At 35.0% G+C, this 21,796-nt stretch overlaps 1 protein-coding gene and 1 non-coding gene across 2 annotated transcripts in view; one reads left to right on the top strand and one right to left on the bottom strand.

The window, feature by feature from the left end:
* GPR158 (G protein-coupled receptor 158) overlaps positions 1-21,796 on the bottom strand; it is a 390,742-nt gene that overhangs the window by 250,017 nt on the left and 118,929 nt on the right. The window lies entirely within an intron of this gene.
* Positions 2,429-2,534, top strand: LOC141570219 (U6 spliceosomal RNA). The gene has a single exon (XR_012494230.2). It is a non-coding gene; the product is annotated as a U6 spliceosomal RNA (small nuclear RNA).

Below are 21,796 nucleotides of genomic sequence, written 5' to 3'. Positions count from 1 at the left end.
TAGTGCTTGCTTATTGGATAGCACAGCAACTAATAGCACATCATGAATTGGTATTCACAGTACCAAAGCTTTGATCTGATTGCTACAACCAATTACCAATTAAGAATCTTTAACTGTCCTTAATTAAATCTAATTTCTCCATTTTGACATGAGGCTATTATGAAAGGCTTTCCAAAATGTCATGTATTAGGATTGCTGCATTTTATTCATCTAGCAGACCAGAAACTGAATCAAAGAAATATAATAGCCTGTACAATTTTTGCAGTACTTATTTTGGTATCATCTTTGAATGTATCACCCTTGTTTAATATAGTCTCTGTCTCTCTTATGTTTTTTCTTGAAGTTGTTCACAAATAGTTTTTCAAATTCATGTTAGAGTTCTGTTCTCAATAACCACATGTGCCCAGTGGCTACCATAATAGACAGCTCAGCTGCAAATATCATCACAGAAATTTCTATTGTCTGGCACTGACCCAAGGCAGGAACTGACAAACTACAGCCTGAAAACCATATCCTACTTGCAGCCTGTTTTTATATGCCTAGTGAGCTAAGAACTTTTTAAACATATGTAAGGTTTGGTTAAAAAAAAATAAGGGGAATATGTGACAGAGACCATATGTAGCTCAAAAATCCCCAAATATTTACTATCTGGATACTTAAGGAAAAAAATTGCTGACCCCTAAGAATAAGATGTATTCTAGACCCCACTTAGCAAAGCCCAAAAGCAAGCTTCCAACAAGATTCACAGGGGAAACAGAATTTCAATGTTGAGTCCTGCCCAATTAGTGATTAAGCAAATATCTTGGGCTTTCCAACGGAATACAACTCAGCAATGAAAAGGAAGAAATTACTGGTAGATGTGACAAATAGACCAATCTTACAGACATTACACTTAGCAAAAAGCCCAGACACAAAAGAGCATGTACTATATGATTCCATTTATATGACATTCTAGAACAAATATCTATAGTGACAAAATCAGATCAGTAATTACCTGGCACAAGGGGTGGGAGGATTTGATTGCAAAGGAATACCAGAAGATTTTCTTGACAGACAAAAATTCTATACATCTTCACTTGGGTGGTGCTTATGCAGGTATATATTATTGTCAAAAGTACATGATCTTAAAATCTATTTTACTGGATGGCTGGAAGGTGGGATGGCCCGATTCTTCTGTGCGTCAATGTCACTGCATCAGGCTCACTGCTCCTGCACTCCAGGGTTGCATTGCTGGCATTAGCCATGTGAGGGGAAGAGAGAAGACAAATGAAGCCCTAGATTGATCCAGACCAGACAGACATCACTTGTGAGGGGCAAGAGAAGATGACCAACCTGAGCTCCTGCTTTGAGCAGCTTTGCCACAAAGCCCAAACTGTGTTCCACATCAACCATAAGCTAGAGAACAATCAACCTGGAGAACCACCTAAAGCTACCTGAACAGATGTTTTATAACTAAAGATGTAAAGAAGAAGCCACAATATGACTGGTAGGAGGGGGAGAAATGAGAAACGGGCCGGTCCCAAAACTTCATGTGGCAGTTGAGAGTTAGGAGGGATATCTCCGCCACAGAGCTCCTTCCTGGAGTGAGAGACCCCAGCCCCACACCCAGCTACCCAGCCTAGAGTACTGGTGATGGCATGAGAAGCCCCCACAACATCTGTCTGAGAAAAACAGAGGGGATTCTGACAGTCTAAGTGGAGCATAAAGCTGCGGGAAATCCAGATGTCCTCATAAAGGGCCCACGCACAAACTCACTCTCAGGCACTTACCCTGGGCTATGGCTAGGGACAGTGACTCAGGAGGCATCAGAAATATACAGGGAGATACTGAGTTATGTGGCTTCAGGACAAGAACGAGAGGGACAGTCACAATTTTCCCTGTGCGGAATTTTGTTCCTGTGCAGCCAGTGAGCAGGCACCATCTTTCCTGTGTTGAACCCTCCCCCAAATGACCACATATGAACCTGCACTGGCCTGGTAAACTATGCTCGCTCCATCCTAGTGACTCCCTGGATGCTGCCCCAGACAACTCATGAAACACCTGAGGCACTTTCTCAGTGAGCAGCCACCCCTGCCTGCATTGCACTCTTTCTTGGACAACTCTCAGAGGTACGCTGGTTCCAGGAGGGCAGCAGCTGGACTCGGTGTGCTCTGAGACTATAAAGAAGCTATAATAAGGCACAAAGAGGGACATTACATAATGATAAAAGGATCAATCCAAGAAGAGGATATAACAGTTGTAAACATGTATGCACCCCACATAGAAGCACCTAAATATATGAAGAAAATATTGATCGACATAAAGGGAGAGATCAAAAGTAATACAATCATAGTAGGAAGAGATTGAAAGTAACACAATCATAGTAGAGGACTTTAACACTCCAGTGACACTAATGGAAAAATCTTCCAGATAGGAAATCAACAAGGATGTGCTTGTTTCGGTAGCACATATACTAAAGTTGGAACGACACAGAGAAGATTAGCATGGCCCCTGTGCAAGGATGACAACAAATTAGTGAAGTGTTCCATTTTTCATAGACTAGCAACTGAAAAAGACCTGTATTTTCAATTTATAACTCCCTTTGTTAGAGAAATTCTCATGTTTCTACTGATTCAATATGTAGATATAGGACAAAATCAGGATAAACAATCAGATTTAAATTTATTTAAATTTAAATTAAAGAAATGTATTCATGGTAAAAATATAAATAATGTACTCCTTGAATAAAAAAAATCATGTGTCTTTTTTCATTTGAAAAACAAAAATCGAAAAGGAAACACTAGCCTTAAATGACAAACTACACTAGATGGATTTAATTGATATTTTTAGAGCATTTCACCCTAAAGCAGAATACACATTCTTTTCAAATGCATATGGAACATTTTCCAAGATAGACCACATTAAGATAGCTCAATAAATTTAAGAAGACTGAAATAATATCAAGTATTTTCTCCGACCACTATGGAATGAAACTAGAAATCAATTACAAGGAAAAAACTGAACAACACACAAACACATGGAGGCTAAATAACATGTTACTAAATAATTAATGGGCCAACAATGAGATCAAGGAAAAAATCAAAAGATACCTAAAGACAAGTGAAAAGGAAACACAACAATCCAAATTCTATGAACATAGCTCAACAGTCCTAAGGGGGAATTTCAGAGCAATATACAGGCTTACATCAAGAAACAAGAAAATCTCAAATAAACAATCCAATCTTACACTTAAAGGAACTAGAAAAAGAAGAGTAAACAAACCTAAAATGAGTAGGTGGAAGGAAATAATAAAGATCATAACAGACATAAATGAAATAGGGTCTAAAATACAATAAAAAAAGATCAATGAGGCCAAGAGCTGGTTCTTTGAAAAGATAAATAAAATTGATAAATCTTTAGCCAGACTCATCAAGAAAAAGAGAGAGAGGACCTAAATAAAATCAGAAATGAAAGAGGAGAAATGACAACAGACACCAGTGAAATACAAAATAAATTTTTTTAGAAAATACTATGAGCAATTATATGCCAACAAATTGGGCAATCTGGAAGAAATGGAAAAATTCCAAGAAGCATACGATCTTCCAAGACTGAATCAAGAAGAAACAGAAAATCTGGACTGACCAATTAGTACTAATAAAATAGAATCAGCAATCAACAAACAAAAGTCCTGGACCAGATTGCTTCACAGGTGAATTTTACCAAGCATTCAAAAAAAAAAAAAAAAATTTAACACTAATTCTCCTCAAACTATTCCAAAAAATTCAAGAAGAGGGAAGGCTCCCAACCTCATTTTACCAGGCCACAATTACCCTGATTCCAAAACCAGACAAAGACATTACAAGAAAAAAAGACAACTATAGACCAATATACCTAATGAACATAGATGCAAAAATCCTCAAAAAATATTCCCAAATCAAATATAGCAATACATTAAAAAGATCATACATACTCCACAATCAAGTGGGATTCATTTCTGAGATGCAAGGCTGGTTCAATATCCACAAATCAATTAATGTGATATACCACATAATCAAAATTAATGATTAAAATCACATGATCATATCAATAGATGCAGAGAAAGCATTTGAAAAAATCCAGCATCCATTTATGGTAAAAGCTCTCAGCAAAGTGGGAACAGAGGCAACATATCTCAACATAACAAAGGCCATATATGACAAACCCACAGCTAACATTATATTCAACAGGGAAAAACTAAAAAGTCCTCCTTAAAATCAGGAACAAGACAAGGATGCCCACTTTCATCACTTTTATTCTACATAATACTGGAAGTCCTAGACACAGTAATCAGACAAGAAAAAGAAATAAAAGGCATCCAAATGAAAAAGGAAGAAGTAAAACTGTCATAATTTGCAGATTACATGATACTATATATAGAGAGAGAACATAAGAGATTCCACCAAAAACCTATTAAAACTGAGGAATTTAGTAAAGTAGCAGGATACAAAATTAATATTCAGAAATCAGTTGCATTTTTATACGCCAATAATGAACTATCAGAAAGAGAAATTAAGACAATAATCCCATTTACAATTACATCAAAAAAAATAAAATACTTAGGAATAAATTGAATGAAGGAAGTAAAAGACTCAGAAAACTATGAGACACTGAAGAAAGTAATTGAAGAAGATATAAATACCATATATTTTGCAGTGTATAATATGCTCCCATATACAATGCACACCCACATTTTTGGCCCAAACTTTCAGGGGGAAAAATCTTTCATTTTAATATTTTAATTCAAAATTTTACTTGTTTACATTTAAGTAATTTTTTTGTATTGTAAAAGAATTTTAGCATTTAGTTTTTAACATATTATGGTACAAGAAATTTTATGTAACAAATAATTAGAAAACACAAGAACAGATGCAGGGTACAAGAATTTTTATGTACCGGTAAAAAATTTACAATATTTATATATCATAAAAGGCCATGAACTCTATATTGTTGCAAGTTTGTCATAAATTCAAAAAAACTGATTATCATATTCCAGGGTATTATGATTTCTAGAGTTATACTTTTAACTCATAAGCATAAATAAAAGAATTAAAAACATTTATATAGATATGGAATTAGTACTACCCATGTATAATGTGCATCCTTATTTTTCCCTCACAAATTTGGGCAAAAATGTGTGCATTATACATGGCAAATACGGTAAATGAAAGCATATACCATGCTCATGGATATGAAGATTAACACCGGTAAAATGTTCATACTACCCAAAGTAATCTATAGATTCAATGCAATCGCTATCAAAACACCAATGGCATTTTTTTGACAAAACTAGAACAAATAATCCTAAAATTTATAAGGAATCACAAAAGAAACTGAATAGCCACAGCAATCTGAGAAAGAACAAAATTGGAGGCATCATGCTGCCTGATATCAAACTACACTACAAGACCATAGTAATCAAAATAGCATGGTACTGACATAAAAATAGACACATAGATCAATGAATCAGAATAGAGCCCATAAACAAATCCATGCCTAAATGACAATCTATGACAAAGGAGGCAAGAACATACACTGGTTTAAAGACAGCCTCTTCAAAAATTGGTGTTGGGAAAACTGGACAGATACATGCAAAAAAATGAAACTTGACCACCTTCTTATGCTATATGCAAGAATAAACTCAAAATGGATTAAAGACTTAAATGTAAGACCAGATACCATAAAATTCCTAGAAGAAAACGTGGGCAATAAACTCTTTGACATTGCTTTTAGTGATTTTTTTTGTGTGTGATCTATCTCCTCAGGCAAAGAGAAAAAAACTAAAAATAAACAAATGGGACTACATCAAACTAAAAAGTTTTTGCACAGCAAAGGAAACCATCAACAAAATGAAAAGACAGCCTATTGAATGGGAGAAGATATTTGCCAATGATACATCTGATAAGGGGTTAATATGGAAAGTTTATTTGAAAAAAAAAAAAAAAAACATCATACAACCCAACACCAAAGACAAAAACAATCAAATTAAATTATGGGCAAAGGACTTAAATAGACATTTCCCCAAAGAGTACATATAGATGGCCAATAGACATATGAAAAGTTGTTCACTACTAATCATCAGAGAAATGCAAATTAAAACTACAATGATGTATCACCTCACACCTGTCAGGATGGCTATCATCAATAAATCAACAAACAGCAGTTGTTGGCAAGGATGTGGAGAAAAGGGAACCCTCATACACTGTTGGTGGAATGGCAAATTGATACAAGCCACTATGGAAAACAGTTAATTAAAAGTTAAAATAATTAAAAATAGAACTAGCTTATGACCCAGCAATTCCACTTCTGGGTATTTATCCAAATAAACCCAAAGCCCTAATTTGAAAAGATATATGCACCTCTATGTTCACTGCAGCACTATTTAAAATGGCCAAGTTATGGAAGCAACCTAAGTGCCCATCAATAGATGAATGAATAAAGAAATGGTAGCACATATATACGATGGAATATTCCTCGGCCATAAAAAGGAATGAAATCTTACCATTTGTGACATGGATGGACCAAGAGGGTATTATACTAAGAGAAATGAGTCAGACAGAGAAAGACAAATACCATATGATCTCACTTACATGTGTCATCCTAGGAACACAATAAATGAACAAAAAACAAAAACAAAAAAGACTCACAGATCCAGAGAACAAACTGATGGTTGCCAGGGGAGAGGGGTTTAGGGAGCTGGATGAAAAAGGTGAAGGGATTCAGAAATACAAATTTGTAGTTACGAAATAGTCACAGGGATATAAAATACAGCACAGTGAAAGTAGTCAATAATATTGCAAAAGCTATGTAGAGTGCCAGGGGCCCACTAGGCTAATCGGGGGAATCACTGCATAAATTATACAAATGTCTAACCACTATGCTGTATACCTGAAACTAATATAAAATAATATTGAATATCAACTGTAACTGAAAAAAAATAAACGAATAATTTTTAAATGTATTTTATTGTACAGAAATTATGCCTCAATAAAGTTGATTTTTAAAATCTATTCTAGAATTTCATTTTTAAAAATCAATGCCAAAGGTTATCAATTTGCAATACATAGTATTCAATTACTGTCCCTTTCTGAAAATCAAGACATCCGTTTCCTCCAGTCTTCTAATATCTTTCCAATTTTTCACAAATCCCTCAAAATCCCTACACATAAGATATGATTTAATAGAACAAGAAGTAATCCAAAGAAAATAAATGTTCACTTATGAGCTCTTCCCTCAGTCTGGGTTTTTCTTTTTTTTTTTTTCTTTACTAGTATTCACTTTAACTTTCAGCCTGAAGATCTTTATCTGGGGAAAGAACACAAAATCAAAATTAAATTGGAGGAATTTCACCAATTAAATCAATATCTCTGGAGGTAGAGCCCAGACAATGACATTTTCTGTTTCATTTCTAATAAATAGCCAGGACCAGACTTTTAAACCAGAACTAAGATCTTAAAAGGTCATCGTTTTAGAGATGGAGAGATTAAGGAATGTGACATCATTTTTTATTAACTGAAATATTTTATTGGGAAACACTATTTCTAAACAGTTCCTCCCCTTGTCAACTCTCAAATTCATAGATACACATACATTTTTCTAATTTCCCATAATATATTTTAAAAGGATTAACAATGGAAGGTATAACCATATGTAGGTATCATATAAAGTTTATGCTGATAGCACACAAATGGGTGAAAATTGGAAGGAATAGCTGAATGAGATAATCTCAAATCCCACTAAACCACATTAGTCTCAGCCTCCACCTGAAAAGGCCAATCAATTAATCAGTGATGCTTTTTACTCTGTCCTATCTGACTGTGCCTCATTTAGACAAAGCAAAATGAATGCAATTGGTTTTAGTTCTGCTGTGTGATCCACCCTTGTTTAGTACAGTCTCTGTCTCTCTTTCTCCTACCTCCGCCCGCCCCCACACACAATCTCTCACACTCTTGAAGTTCCTTTTACTTCCATGTTTTTCTTTCTTTGAAGCAGAAAGGGTTACCAGTGGATAAAAACAATTTAAAAGGATAAATTGGCTACTTTTACTTTCAATCTTGCCAAAGCGTACATTTGCATCCTAATTAAAATCATTCTTATCTAGTCAGGAAAGAAAGTTATGGTGAAACTTTCTACCAAGGCAAATTTCCTTATTTATACTCAAATGGAACAAAGAAAAAAAATTTAAATGTATGGTAAACAGAATAATGTTCCCCAGAAAGATGCCCAAATCCTAATCCCTAGAACCTGTGAATGTTACTTTACATGGGAAAGGAAATATATTTCCAGATGAATATAGTTTGGTATAGAGCTAAAACTGTTCACTTTACAATAGAGCGAATACCTTGGATTATCCAGGTGGGCACAATATAATCACAAGTGTCCTTGAAAGTGAAAGAGGGAGGCAGAAGAAGAGACTCAGAGGGAGACATGGCTATAGAAGAAAGATCAGAGAGATGCAACTATCTGGAGAGAAAAGAAGCAGGCCACAAGCCAAAGAATGTATGCAGACTCTAGAAGCTGGCAAAGAAAACAGATTTTTCCATCCAGCTTCCAGAAAGGAATGCGGCCCTGCAGACACCCTGATTTTAGTCCAGTGATACCAGCGCCAGACTTCTAGAAGTGTAAAATGATATATTTGTGTTGTTTTAAACCACTAAATGTGGGTAATTTGTTACAGAAGCAATAGAAACGGATATGGAATGCTTCCTACATGTAATAAATTAAACTCGTCATTTGAAAAATCTGTGTGGAAAATATGTTCAACGACTCCAACTGAAGGATATAGCTGTTTTGCAAAACAAATTTGAAACAAAGCTTTTAAACTATTACGCTAACTACAACCTCGAATCATTGCTGACAAAACAGTCTAGAAAATAAGCAAGTACTATATATACATCAAGTTACACTTAGCTCAGCTAAAGAAATTTAAGTAGAGGAATGAAACTTAAAGTGAACAGCTCCTTCTGATTAGGGTAAATATAAACATGGAGATTTTATCTTCTTAGCAACCTTATTAAGGGCTCCAAGAGCAGAAAAATGGAAACAACAAACTAAAGAATTTATTTTAATGAGCTCAAGCCTAGGTAGGGAAAAATAGAAGATCTGTAACTGAGAGAATTTTTTTTCAAAAAAAGAAGAAGAAAGAAAAAGAAGCAAAACTGCTGAGAAATACACAGGTCAGGATATCAAAGATTATGATTCAGCCAAAGATTTGGACAACCTACCTTTTAATTCAAAGCCGGGATTCTGGCTGAACTGATAAGGGAAAATTTTTAAAATTAATGAGAGGGATAAAAATGTATTGTAAGCTGCTTAAGATAACAAGCGTGTATTGTACCCTTAAGAGAATTAGAAGCTCCATTCTAGATTTAAAATATATATTCACATGTTAATTTAAAATAATTGTCTTTCAATAAAGCTAAGGCACTTGGTTAGTTTGATGGCAAAATTAATTATTTATGAAATAATGGTGCCAGTTTAAATCAATTTTTTTAAAAAAACTGTTTTAAAAGATTGCTCTGAAAATCATTTTGTTGGGTAACGCTATTCAAGGTCAAAAGTTTGCTAAGTTAAAAAACACATTCAAAAAAAAAAAAAACAAACACATTCAGTAATAAGACAAAATAGGAATTTTAAATTAAAGCAGCTAAATTTAAGCAGATAGTCTAATATCTGGAACCTTAGAATTAAGCTTTAATATAAAGCATGGCCAAATTATAGGAATAGTGTCCAGGAAGAAGTAACCTATTAATATTACAGAGTATAATCCAAATTACTGTTTTTGTGGTAGTGGTTATTAGCTAGCATTTACTGAGTGTCTATAAACATGAATTGGCAACTCTGTTAGGCATAATTCTTGTAATATCTCCACATTTACTCAATTTATAGAGATGGAACCTGAGTATCAGACATTTTAACTGCCTTGCCCAAGGCCCTCAGCTATTAAGGGGCAGGGATGGGATTTAAACCCATATATTTGTATGACTGGCTTCCAAGTCTATGTGTACAACACAGCAAATGTTATATGAAAACTTCTGAGATCACTGTTCTTACAGTATGTGTGCCAGTTCATTGGAAGGGATTTCAAAACACTATTACACAGCTACTGACACAAACAGAAATTCAAATGTATGTCTCTTGCTTCCAAATCTAGTTTTCTTTCTATAGAGTATGTGCCTAGTCATTACACAGATTCACCCCAAAATTTTGTATCTCCTTCTGAACTTTGGTGATTTAATCTGAAGGGAAATTAGGGATTAGGAGATAAAACAGCATGTTTCCTGGTTTCTGAAATGATACCCAGGTGACACAACTGAAACAGAGAGCATATATTGAAAACAGTAAGAAATGCTTATGCTTCTGGTTAGGTCCATATCTTTTATGTTTTCTGGCTTTCTGGTCCAAAAGTTAAAACAGCCCAAAACAATTCTTTGGAATCTCAAATGATACTTCCATTTGTTTCATTCATTTACTTATCTATTAATTCATTCATATAGAACACCTTAAAGACCATTACCAAACACTAATATGCCTCAGACCCATAAATTTATTCATCTGGCTCAAACTTCTCACTTTACAAATAAAAAAACTGAGGCTAGAAAAAGTTGTCCTGGTCCACAAAAATAGCAATGTCAGATCCAGAAGTAAAATCTTGTTCTTTCAACTCCTGGCAAAATATGGACTACATCAAACAATAAAGAAGTAACTGAGCCATAAAGAGCTAATTAAAATAGATGCTAATAAAGAAGAAAGAAATTTTACCATTTGCAACAACATGGATGGACCTAGAGAACATTATGTTAAGTGAAATAAGTCAGACAGAGAAAGACAAATACCATATGATCTCACTTATATGTGGAATCTAAAGAAGAGAATAAATGAATGAACTAATCGGAAACAGTTTCGGAGACATAGAGGAAAAACTGAGGGTTGCTAGATGGGGGGGTGGGGATAAGGGGGAAGGTGAGGGGATTAGAAACACAGTCAATATACACAAGATGGCCACGGGGATACGAAAGTCAATTTGGGGAATGTAATCAACAATGTTGTAAAGATTTTGTATTGTATCCTATGGACACTTGTCTCATTAAGGAGACCACCTCAGGGATGATGTAGATGCCTGATCACTGCACTGTACACCTGAAGCTGAAGCTGAACAATAATGAATGTCAACTACAAGTTCAACTATATATATACACACACACACTTATAAGAAGCGGAGTACAGCATTAGGAATAGAGAGTGGAAATGTAATGGCTCTGTGCGATGTCAGAGGGACAGTGGATGGGGGAGGCGGGTTGACACAGTGTGAGGGATATAAATGATAAACGTCTAAGTATTACTTTGTTTTGTGCACCTGAAACTAAAAAAAAAAAAAAAAAAAATAGAGGCTAAAGTCATAAGCAATGAGAAGAGTAGCTAGAATGCCAGTCTTTTGCTACCTAAGCCTGTGCTACAGACACGGGCACAGAAAGACATTGAAGGATGAATTTTACTGAACTTCCAATCCATTACTATGCTGATACCTAGAAAACGCCTGATGAGTTGAACTCAATTGACTTATTCCTTCAGCATTCAATGAGTGTCCACGGAAGGCAGGAAACAGCCTAGGGTTGAACTACGGAATCACCAGTTCCTAAAAAACTAAGTGGGCAAGGTACTTAGCCCCTATGCCTCAGTTTCTCATCTGTAAATGGGAATAATGATAGTCACTTTCTTACAAAATTATGATGAGAATTAAATGAATGAATACCTGGCATGTTTTAAGCACTTAATAAGTGTCAGTCGTGATTATTTTTATTTGATACTTTTAATGTATTGAGTACTTATCTAGGCCCTAGAAATATAGCAATAAACAAGACAAAATTCCTGTCTTCGTCAAGTTTTTATTTTAACCTTGGAAAGGCAAGAGAGACACACACACACACACACACACGTAGATACTATAATGACAGGTAAGAATAAATGTAATGAAAAGTTAAGCCGAGCACGTAACTGAGGAGGCTGCTTGGAAGGGATGCTGTTGGCATTCCCCCAGGTCCCTCAGTACCAGGTGAAGCACCCACTCACACCTGTTGTTGAGTATTGGCTGCTAAGGGCTCATAGCTGCCTCCTTTTATAGAAAATCGCCCTCAACTGAATGGGAGCTGCTTCATCCAGGAGCGGCCCAGTACAACCATCCTGGGAGCAGCCAATGATTGACTGACATGGTGTCCAAACGGCCAGTCTGTCTGCCTTCAGGTGGGAAAGTCTATCATGTGATTTGTGCTCTAATGCTCCCCATGCAAGCAGCCTGAAGCAAGGCCTCAGCTGAGTGCATATTTTTTTTTCGCTTTGTTCCCCTATCCTATAATGTTTCTCCTACATTTCTCCTCTCCTGAGAGCACACCCTCAGTAAATGACTTCCACAAAAATACTATTGCAGGCTCTGCTTCCAATGTCCTTGACCTAAGACATTATTTTTTTAAAGGTGGCCAGGAAATGCCTTTTTGAAGAGTTGATATCTGAGCAGAGACCTTAAGAAGACAGCTTTGGAAAGAGTACATATGTTAGGCAAAGCAAACACCCTCAGTCTGGAGAGAATTTAGCATGTTTGAGGGACAAAAAGGTCCCAGTAGACCAGAAAGAGGTTTTTCAAGTTTTGTTTGAAGGGTAAAAGGAAGGGAAGGCATTGGGAGATTCTGAGCAGGTGAGACACAGTCTGATGTGTTTCTTGAAATTGATTACCCTGGCTGAGTGAATAGAATATAGAAAGGGCAAGCGTGTAAGTAGGACTGCCAATTAGGAGACCACTACAGAAGACCACATTATACATTATGACGGTTTGGACTACGGTTTTAACAGTGGAGATTATGAGAAGTATGTGGATTTAGGATGTATTTTGAAGGGAGAGACAGAATTTGATAATAAAATGAGAAGGTAATCAGAAAAAAGTTAAATATATTCTAGGATTTTAGCTACAGGTGGGTGACATGGGGAGGTATTGACATGGGGAAGACTAGAAAGGAGTAGGTTGAAAAAGGGATTAATAAGTAAAGGAAATCTGCAAATGAAACAGTGACAAAGCAGTCCACTTCTATGCCCTCTTCTTTGTAAAGTATTAACTCAATAGAGGTTAGAATATTATCAGATGTCAATGATTTTTCCTGTTTTTACTTTCTGCTTTTATACATTTTATGCATCTAGAAGTTTACCTGACAAGTTAGACATCCTGACCAAGAATCTGATATCACATAAATCACAGATAGGACCAATATCTTGCCTCAGTGTGAACTTATGTTTTAAGAAGGCAAAAATTTTGCTTCCCTGTTCTTAGTCAAGAGGCAAAGAAGGAAGTTCTTGGAAGTGCTAGAACACCTGCTAGTGTAATATCTTTTTCACTACATAAATCATTGGCCCTTTAACTGATAGATGAGATTAGACCCAAATCATAGAGGTTGGCTTTTCTTTCCATATCCCTCTTCTTATCTATCCTGTCACCTGTGATGGTGCATTTTCTCAACTCATTACTAACCAAAGATAAAGCAATGATAGTCAGGTAGCCTTATTCTCAGAAAATATGAAATGACTCACCATCATCAAAGCTAGCCCAGTGAGTCAGAAGCACGACTCTGAAATCTCAGCAAGAAGATGACTTATGAAGTGAAATTACCTTGCTGAGCAAAGTAAGTTGATTTAGAGAGATTTTCACTCCTCCTTTGAGTTACAAGAGAGTATTGAGATATGATTATAATATTGTTTAAAAATTCTGCTAAATGATGATGATGCATGAAGTTTCTCCCACTGTCCTCCCACTAAAGATGTTTTGTTTGCTTACTTTAAGTCAGCAGTCCCTCCCTTGGTTCAAATAACTGGAACCTCATTCATCTTTTATTAATTGGTTAATCAGCAGCAATATAAATGTAGTTGATAAGTAAAAGCTAAAATAAACGAATGGGACTATATGAAACTTAAAAGTTTCTGCACAGCAAAATAAACCATCGACAAAATAAAGAGGCAACCAACTGAATGGGAGAAGATTTTTGCAAACAGTGCCTCCGATAAGGGGCCAATATCCAAAATGTACAAGGAACTCATGCAACTCAACAACAAAAACAAACAACCCAATTGAAAAATGGGCAGAAGACCTGAAGAGACATTTCTCCAAAGAGGACATACAAATGGCAAATAGACATACGAAAAAATGCTCAACATTGCTAATCATCAGAGAAATGCAAATAAAAACCACAATGAGATATCACCTCACCCCAGTCAGAATGGCTATCATCAACAAGACAAATAGTAACAAGTGGCTGTGGAGAAAAAGGAACCCTCATACACTATTGGTGGGAATGCAGACTGGTGCAGCCACTATGGAAGGCAGTGTGGAGGTTCCTCAAAAAATTAAAAATAGAATTACCGTATGACCCAACAATCCCTCTCCTGGGTATCTACCCAAAAAATCTGAAAACATTTATCCATGAAGACATGTGAGCTCCAATGTTCATTGCAGCTTTGTTTACGGTGGCCAAGACATGGAAACAACCAAAATGTCCTTCGATAGATGAATGGATAAAGAAGTTGGAATGGAATACTATTCGGCAGTAAGAAAAGATGAAATAGGACCATTTGTGACAACACGGATGGATCTTGAGAATATAATGCTAAGCAAAATAAGTCAGATAGAAAAAGCAGAGAACCATATGATTTGACTGATACGCGGTATATAAACCAAACACAACAAAAGAGCAAGACAAACAAATGAGAAACAAAAATTCACAGACACAGACAATAGTTTAATGTCTACCAGAGGGTAAGGGGGGTGGGCGGTGGTAGATGACGGTAAAGGGGATCAAACATATGGTGATGGAAGGAGAATGGACTCTGGGTGGTGAACACACAATGAGATTTAGAGATGATGTAATACAGAATTGTACACCTGAAATCTATGTAACTTTACTAATAATTGTCACCCCAACAAACTTTAATTTATAAATAAATAAATAAATAAATAAATAAATGTAGTTGATGCAACATTGGCAAGATACAAGAAAATCAATTTATTTGTAAGAAAACCTGCATCATTTAAAATATTTGAAGTTATAATATTAAATAACTTTATTAAAATCTCTAGTCTAGGGTCAAGGAGACAGGATGATCCATAGAATCAAAAATATAACTGGCTATGAAGAAATGACATCTAACATTCTCTTTCTCCAATCCTAAACATTTACCTAGAAAAGCACGATGCCTACAAGAACTTTGCAAGAAATTTGCTCACTGTTTTTGTCGATTTGCTTCAAAAAATACATCATCAGCAATAATAATATGGCTATCACTTTTTGAGAGACTAACATTGTGTTAGATACGTGATATCCTACTTTATCTTCAGGGATTAACAACTTTGTAAAGATGATCCCCATTTATTTAAAACCTACTGAGCCCAGGCAGACCACACCTACTACATAAGTGGAAGAGTCAAAAACAAGCTCAGTTTCATGGTCAGATATCTCCCCTGACTCCACACAGCAGCCATGCTATAACAGAGTTTTCTTCACAATAGGAAAAAGTTTAAAAGTTGAGAATAAATAACTGTGCAAATTCCTCTGTTTTCTATTAGAAAAGGAATGCTCATGAGGCAGCAGTGGATGAAGGATGTATCTTGTACAATTAATCCACAAAGAAAGAACTGCAAAATCTCAAGGGGTCATTTAGAAATCAATGAGCTTATATCCTTGGTCAGGAATGGTAGAACACAGATAATTTTTTACTAATAGAGAGAGATACCTTTTGTCTACTCTCTTTGTAATTGATCAAATCTCTCATGCATTTCCTGATGGTAAAAACTACATTCAACTCACTAGGAATGATTTCTCCCGTCATCTTACAACTCTTGTAATTTTTATCATCATTCATCACTGTTTACTTTCTTAATAAACCACATATTTCTGGACAAATAACTGTCTTTTGTATCAAATACATAGTAGTTCTCAGAGAAAATAAATCAGTCTAGCCAGGAAGCTACTGAGTTTTGTCCAGGAAATAAATTTCTTTCTCTTCTTATTCTTATATGTGTGTATGTGTGTGTATGTGTGCACGTGTACGCACGTGTGCATCTATGTATAGAAAGATAAAAACAATTATTTGTATGAAGTTTGGATCAAATTTGTACAATTTAGGTTAATACCTTTAAAATACATTCTTTTATTTATCGGCCTCAAATTGTGTGCTCTTTTCACAAGTCATTATATTAAACTTAGCTCTATCTATTTCTGGTTGCCAAACCCTTTACTCCCTCATTCAATGATTCTATTGTACAGAGTTAAACAAATAGTAATAAAAAAGGAGTGCAGGAAGGTTGCACTAAAAATCATAACTAGATCGAAGGTCAATTAAATGCTTTAAATTGTCTGCTCATCAATGAAAAATTTAGCCAAAAGAAATGAAAAAAAGGTGTCCATTCAAAGTAATCTTGACAGATTTTATCAAGACAAAAGGAGCAACCAGCTCATTTCAAACAGAATTTCTAAATTCTAAAGCAAACAGAATTATTAATGCAAATGTTTCATTAAAATACATTATGGTATGTTAACTTTGGGTCTATAGTATTTACCAACACTGAATATATAAAAATGTATGTTACATAAAGCAGCCCTGTGAAACTCATGGGTATATTTGATACCAGAGTGATGTTGAAGCCATTGTATCCTCTTTAAGATGATAAAAGAAATTTCTCTGTGGTCTCAGGATTAAGGATATTTGTTGCTTCTCCTAAAAAACTGGTCTTTTTAAATCTATTAGATGTCATAAATCAGGAATTGATCCCATTTCCCTCTTTGTGTGGCTATTCAAAGATAAATCTGTGACCTACATTTAGAATCTAATGGCATATGTTTCATTTATTACCTTACACATTTCTTATTCTTTCTACCATTCCCTCTCTTCCTCCTGAATTCTTTCTTTGTCTATTTGTTTTGGTTTAATATTACCTTGCTCTACTGTGCATGTCTTTGTATGCTGATAAATCTTTTTTTATAAGATGGAGAAATGTGGCAATTCACAATACAAAAATTAGCATGTAAAGATGAATACTATGACTGCAATTATGTTAAAAATACGGCTGCATCCAGAAGACAATGCTCAAATATTAAGATAATTCTATGAGGGCGTTGGTATTATAAACATTTTACTTTTTTCTAATTATGCCATATTCTTTTCATTAATTTTTTTTAATATTTTGGCTATATTTTTATTACAGAATTTTATTTTTAATGTGCTGTGTGTTGGTGCCCCTGTACAACCAAAGAAATATAAAACATTTGGTTCAGTTAGGATTGGGTTTCAATTAAACATTTCAAACAGCAATTTCCTTTGCATAGCATATAGTTTTCTAGGAGAACAGAAATAAACAAAAATTATCCTACTTAGGTTCAAAGTGAGAGAATATATACTAAGACAGATAAGTACAAGAAAATACTCTGTGAAATATCCTGCCTTATACATATGAACACCTCCCTGTTACAAAGCCATTTACCACCTGATTACCTAGTATATTTCAATTTCTAATGACAGAAAAAAAAAGCTACATGTTCTGACCATTATTTTATCTCAGTATAGATCTATTTCTTCCTTGGATGCTTTCTACTGCCCTTGTCTTTCCTTTTGAAATCACATTTTCTTTTTCCCTTGCACTGATAAACTATTTCAAAGTTTTACCATCTTATAAATTGTCCTCTTTTTCTTTTAAGCTTTATCAATGGATTCTGTAGACTGTTGGTACATCTTTAAACATTGGATTACCCATGTCATTAACCAAACTTGCCTTATATTATTCTTAATTTGCCCAGAGGATAGCAATAATAGGAATTCAATCATATTAGAAAAATCTGAAAGATAGTATATAGAATTCCTTTCTAAAAGTCAATGTTATGAAATGTCTTTAACATAATAGATGAAAAGAGTCATATTGAATCTGAGAAAGTTTTCTTATCTCTTTCTACATTGTATGGATTTTTACTATAATGCCAGTGAAACCTACATTCAATTATTTAACCTTGACATTCTAAGCAATGTTAATTTGTGTTTGTTACAATTTTTGCGACCTCATAGGGTCACTAACTGTGTGATGATTTTATTGTCAAGATAATTAATAAAAATGTTAATTAACATAGCTCATGATAATGAAACCTTGCAGGATCCAATTTCTTATGATTAATTACAATCTTGATTTGTCATTCTATCTCCATATTTTATTTGTGAATTTAAAACTAGCATTTCTCCAAGGTTATTACCAACAACCATAATAAGCTGGTTTTCAAAATTCAAATTAAATTTTTTTATAATCCTTTGATACAGTTTCCTAAAAATGATTATAATCCCTCACATTTGTGGGTCTGCATCAGTTCTTGACGCACACTTAGAAAATATTTAAATGCTTTTCCCTATGCCTGGAATGCTTTCTCCTCACCTGCTTGGTGGACTTTTATTCATATTTTAAAGCCACCCCCTGTGAATATTTTGATTCTTTCAGATCTCTCTCTCCTACATCAAACGCACACATTTTGCTGCATGTCATAATTACGTACACAGCAGTCCCATACTAGAACATGAACTCACTGGGAAGTAGCAGCTATGTCCTATTCAACTTTGTGTCCTCAGTATGTCTGTCATATAATAGAAGTTCAATAAATGCTTGTGGGCTAAGAAATTATCTAGTTGATCATCATACACCATGAGGGGAAGGTGAGAAAACAGAAGCTCAAAAATACCAAAACATATGCAAGAGGCCAAATTGCTAGTGTGTTACAGACCATGATGAATACGTTTTCTGATTCCTGTCCCAACTACACTCTCCTGTGCTTATTTAACCATCATAGAATGGTGAAGAAAGGAAAGAAAGAATATAAGATGAAAACTCTGCCCTTAAATTGTATATGAATTTCCATAAGCACTGCATTAAGTTAAAGGGAAGAGTTAGGAATAGAGGTACGATAATGAATGATTTATGACTCGTTCATAGTACTAATAAGAGTTAGTCAGTTATTATGGGAAAAAAGCCTGAGTAGAACAAATGGCTTCTATAATCAAATATATTAGTTAACAAATATCTAGAGGGAAACAACCTTTTGATAGAAAATTCTAATCTATGGGTATTTACTTTTTTCCCTGTCTGAACAAAGATGGATATTTTAAGTTTGGATGCCTTCTGTTCTTGGACAAGTAGAAGTGGATGTGATATAATTAAATGACAATCTGAAAATTACTTTAATCTCCACCACTTGAGCTGAACCTATAAATAAATTCTAACCTAAATATGTAATCATTAAAAATTGGATCTCTTTGTACACCTAAAATCTATGTAATTTTACTAACAATTGTTACCCCCCAAAAAAAAAAATTGGATCTCAAGGTCTAGAAAATCTAAAAAAGTTAAGTTACTATGTTTGATGACAGTTCCTCCCAGTAACATAAATTAAAGGAAAATCAAATAGATCTATTTAAACGAGTGCTGGCGCGCACTGGAACTGTACTCCCACTTTTAATCAACTGTTATCATTATATGAAAAGACAACAGGAAATGGAAAATCTTGACTCTACATTGGATCAGGTACAACTGTGTGTTTAACTCTGGATAGTCCTTTAACTCACCTAAGATTTCTCAATTGTAAAATAAAAGATCAGAACTAGGCGATCTTCAGAGTTCTAAATTACCCTGATTTGTCATCCTTTTATATTTTTTTGAGGTACAATAAAGCTTAGTGATTGGAAACACCTGGGTTCAAATCCCAACTCTATTACTTAAAAGGTGTGTTATCTTGAGCAAGTTACTTAGCCTCACCGCGCATCAATTTCTTTATCAGTAAAATCAAAGTTGTTGTGAGGATTAAATAAGTTGTTATCTGGAAAACACTTAAAATAGTTTTGGCATATAGTATGCACTATGTATATTTCAGCTATTATCACTTTACCACTCCAAATTTCACCAATGGTGACAAGGTGTAAATAGGAATGTAAAAAAGGTTATAATAAAATTTCTCCTTGAGCTAATTCAAACCCAAGGCCTTCGTGATTTGTATATAATCCATGAATATAAATTCTACATTTTCGGATTCTCCCATTGAAATATAATGGACAGTTACTGTCAGCTTCTATGTGAGATTTAGAAAGTTGGAGAGAGCATTGTTCTACATTTAATACAATAAAAATAACCAAAAAAGTTCTGGAAAATCTGAAAACTCCCAACTTTTCTTGAACTCATCAGGAATCTGATGTAGCAGAGCAACAAACTCTAACCTAAAATCTAAGGAAAGACAGGTACCTGCAAGGAGAAACAGGATGCAAATACTTACCTAGCACACAAACTGTCAGAAACCAGTAAGAATTCAACTAAAATTTTTAATAAATTGGTAAAGCTTAAAAAAGGGTTCACAAAAGAGTATAAATTATTGGGGAGAGACATATGTAAAAAGAATTCACAGCACTTGCAGGCTCTTCACACTCCTGACCTAATGCTTGTACAAACAAACAAACAAACAAACAAGCAAACAAAAAAGATTGATGAGAGTCCTGAGAAAGCATCCTCCTTGGTGCAGGCATGGAGGAAGGCAACAACAGACATTTCAAAAAAAGACACAAAAGCCCACCCAGGTCTGTCTTCTCTTTTCCCCCTACAGACAAGTGCCTTCCACTACTGGTGGAAGGCTAACAAAGATGTTCAACCTTTAGGCACTACTGAAAACCCATTGAAATTGGGGGGAAATAAAAGGGAAGGGGAACAAACCTCAATATCTGGAGCAGGGCCAGGAAGGAATACAAGCCAATCACAGACCTACAACTGTGGGTGGAACAGGAGCTGATACAGTCATACACCTGAGACTGGACATAGCACCTGCCTAAAACAGAAGCTTAATCAGAACTATAAAAAAATGCCCTGAACTCTCACCATAAGCGTAAAGTAACAATAGTAGACTGCAAGGAGAATGGGCAAGAATGTAGAGAGAAACTCTCTCTAATGCATGGCACAAAGGGAAGATCTGAAATTAAGGGTATGATAGTGAGAGGAAAAAACAATCCCTGATAAACTACCATCACCCTAAACACAAAGTAAAAAACAGTAAAATCTGAAGCCTGTGGTGCACTGAGTGTAAAGAGAGAAACAGCAATCCCAAATCTAAATCACCTCCTGTCCACATGGACTCAAAAGAACACTGAACACTTAACAGAAGTTAGGACATACACATTTTTAGGCTAATGTCTTACACCAGACATTAACAAAAAATTATGAGCCATCAAAAAAGAAAATAAAAATACATGAAGAGACAAAATGATCTAAAGAATCAGTTTCAAATACAGCACACATGTCAGAACTATTAGGGAATCTAAAATACTATTATTAAGATGTTAAAGGCTCAGGGTGGTGGGTTAGCTCAGTTGGTTAGAGTGTGGTGCTAGTAGCACCAATGTTGCTGGTCTGATCCCCTCATGGGCCTTTGTGAGCTGTGCCCTCCTTTAAAAAAAAATAAATGTTAAAAGTTCTAATGGAAAAAGTGGACAGCATGCAAGGACAAATGGGTAATTTAATCACAGAGATTAAAGAATTAATGGAAATGTAAGAAAGAATTAATGGAAATGTTATAATGAGGATTAGAGTAACAAAGATAGCGAATGTCTTTGACAGGCTAATCAGTAAACTCAACTCAGCCAAAGAAAGGATCAGTGAATTTGAAGATAGGTCAATAGTACCAACCTATACAACAGAAAATCAGAGTGGAATAAAAATAAAATCAGAACAGAACATCCAAGT

The sequence above is a fragment of the Rhinolophus sinicus genome, chromosome 1 (assembly GCF_057876585.1).
Source record: "Rhinolophus sinicus isolate RSI-liver-muscle chromosome 1, RSI-T2T, whole genome shotgun sequence".
NCBI lineage: Eukaryota > Metazoa > Chordata > Mammalia > Chiroptera > Rhinolophidae > Rhinolophus > Rhinolophus sinicus.
Note: the sequence above shows the minus strand (reverse complement) of the source record. Positions and strands in the feature narration are given on the sequence as shown.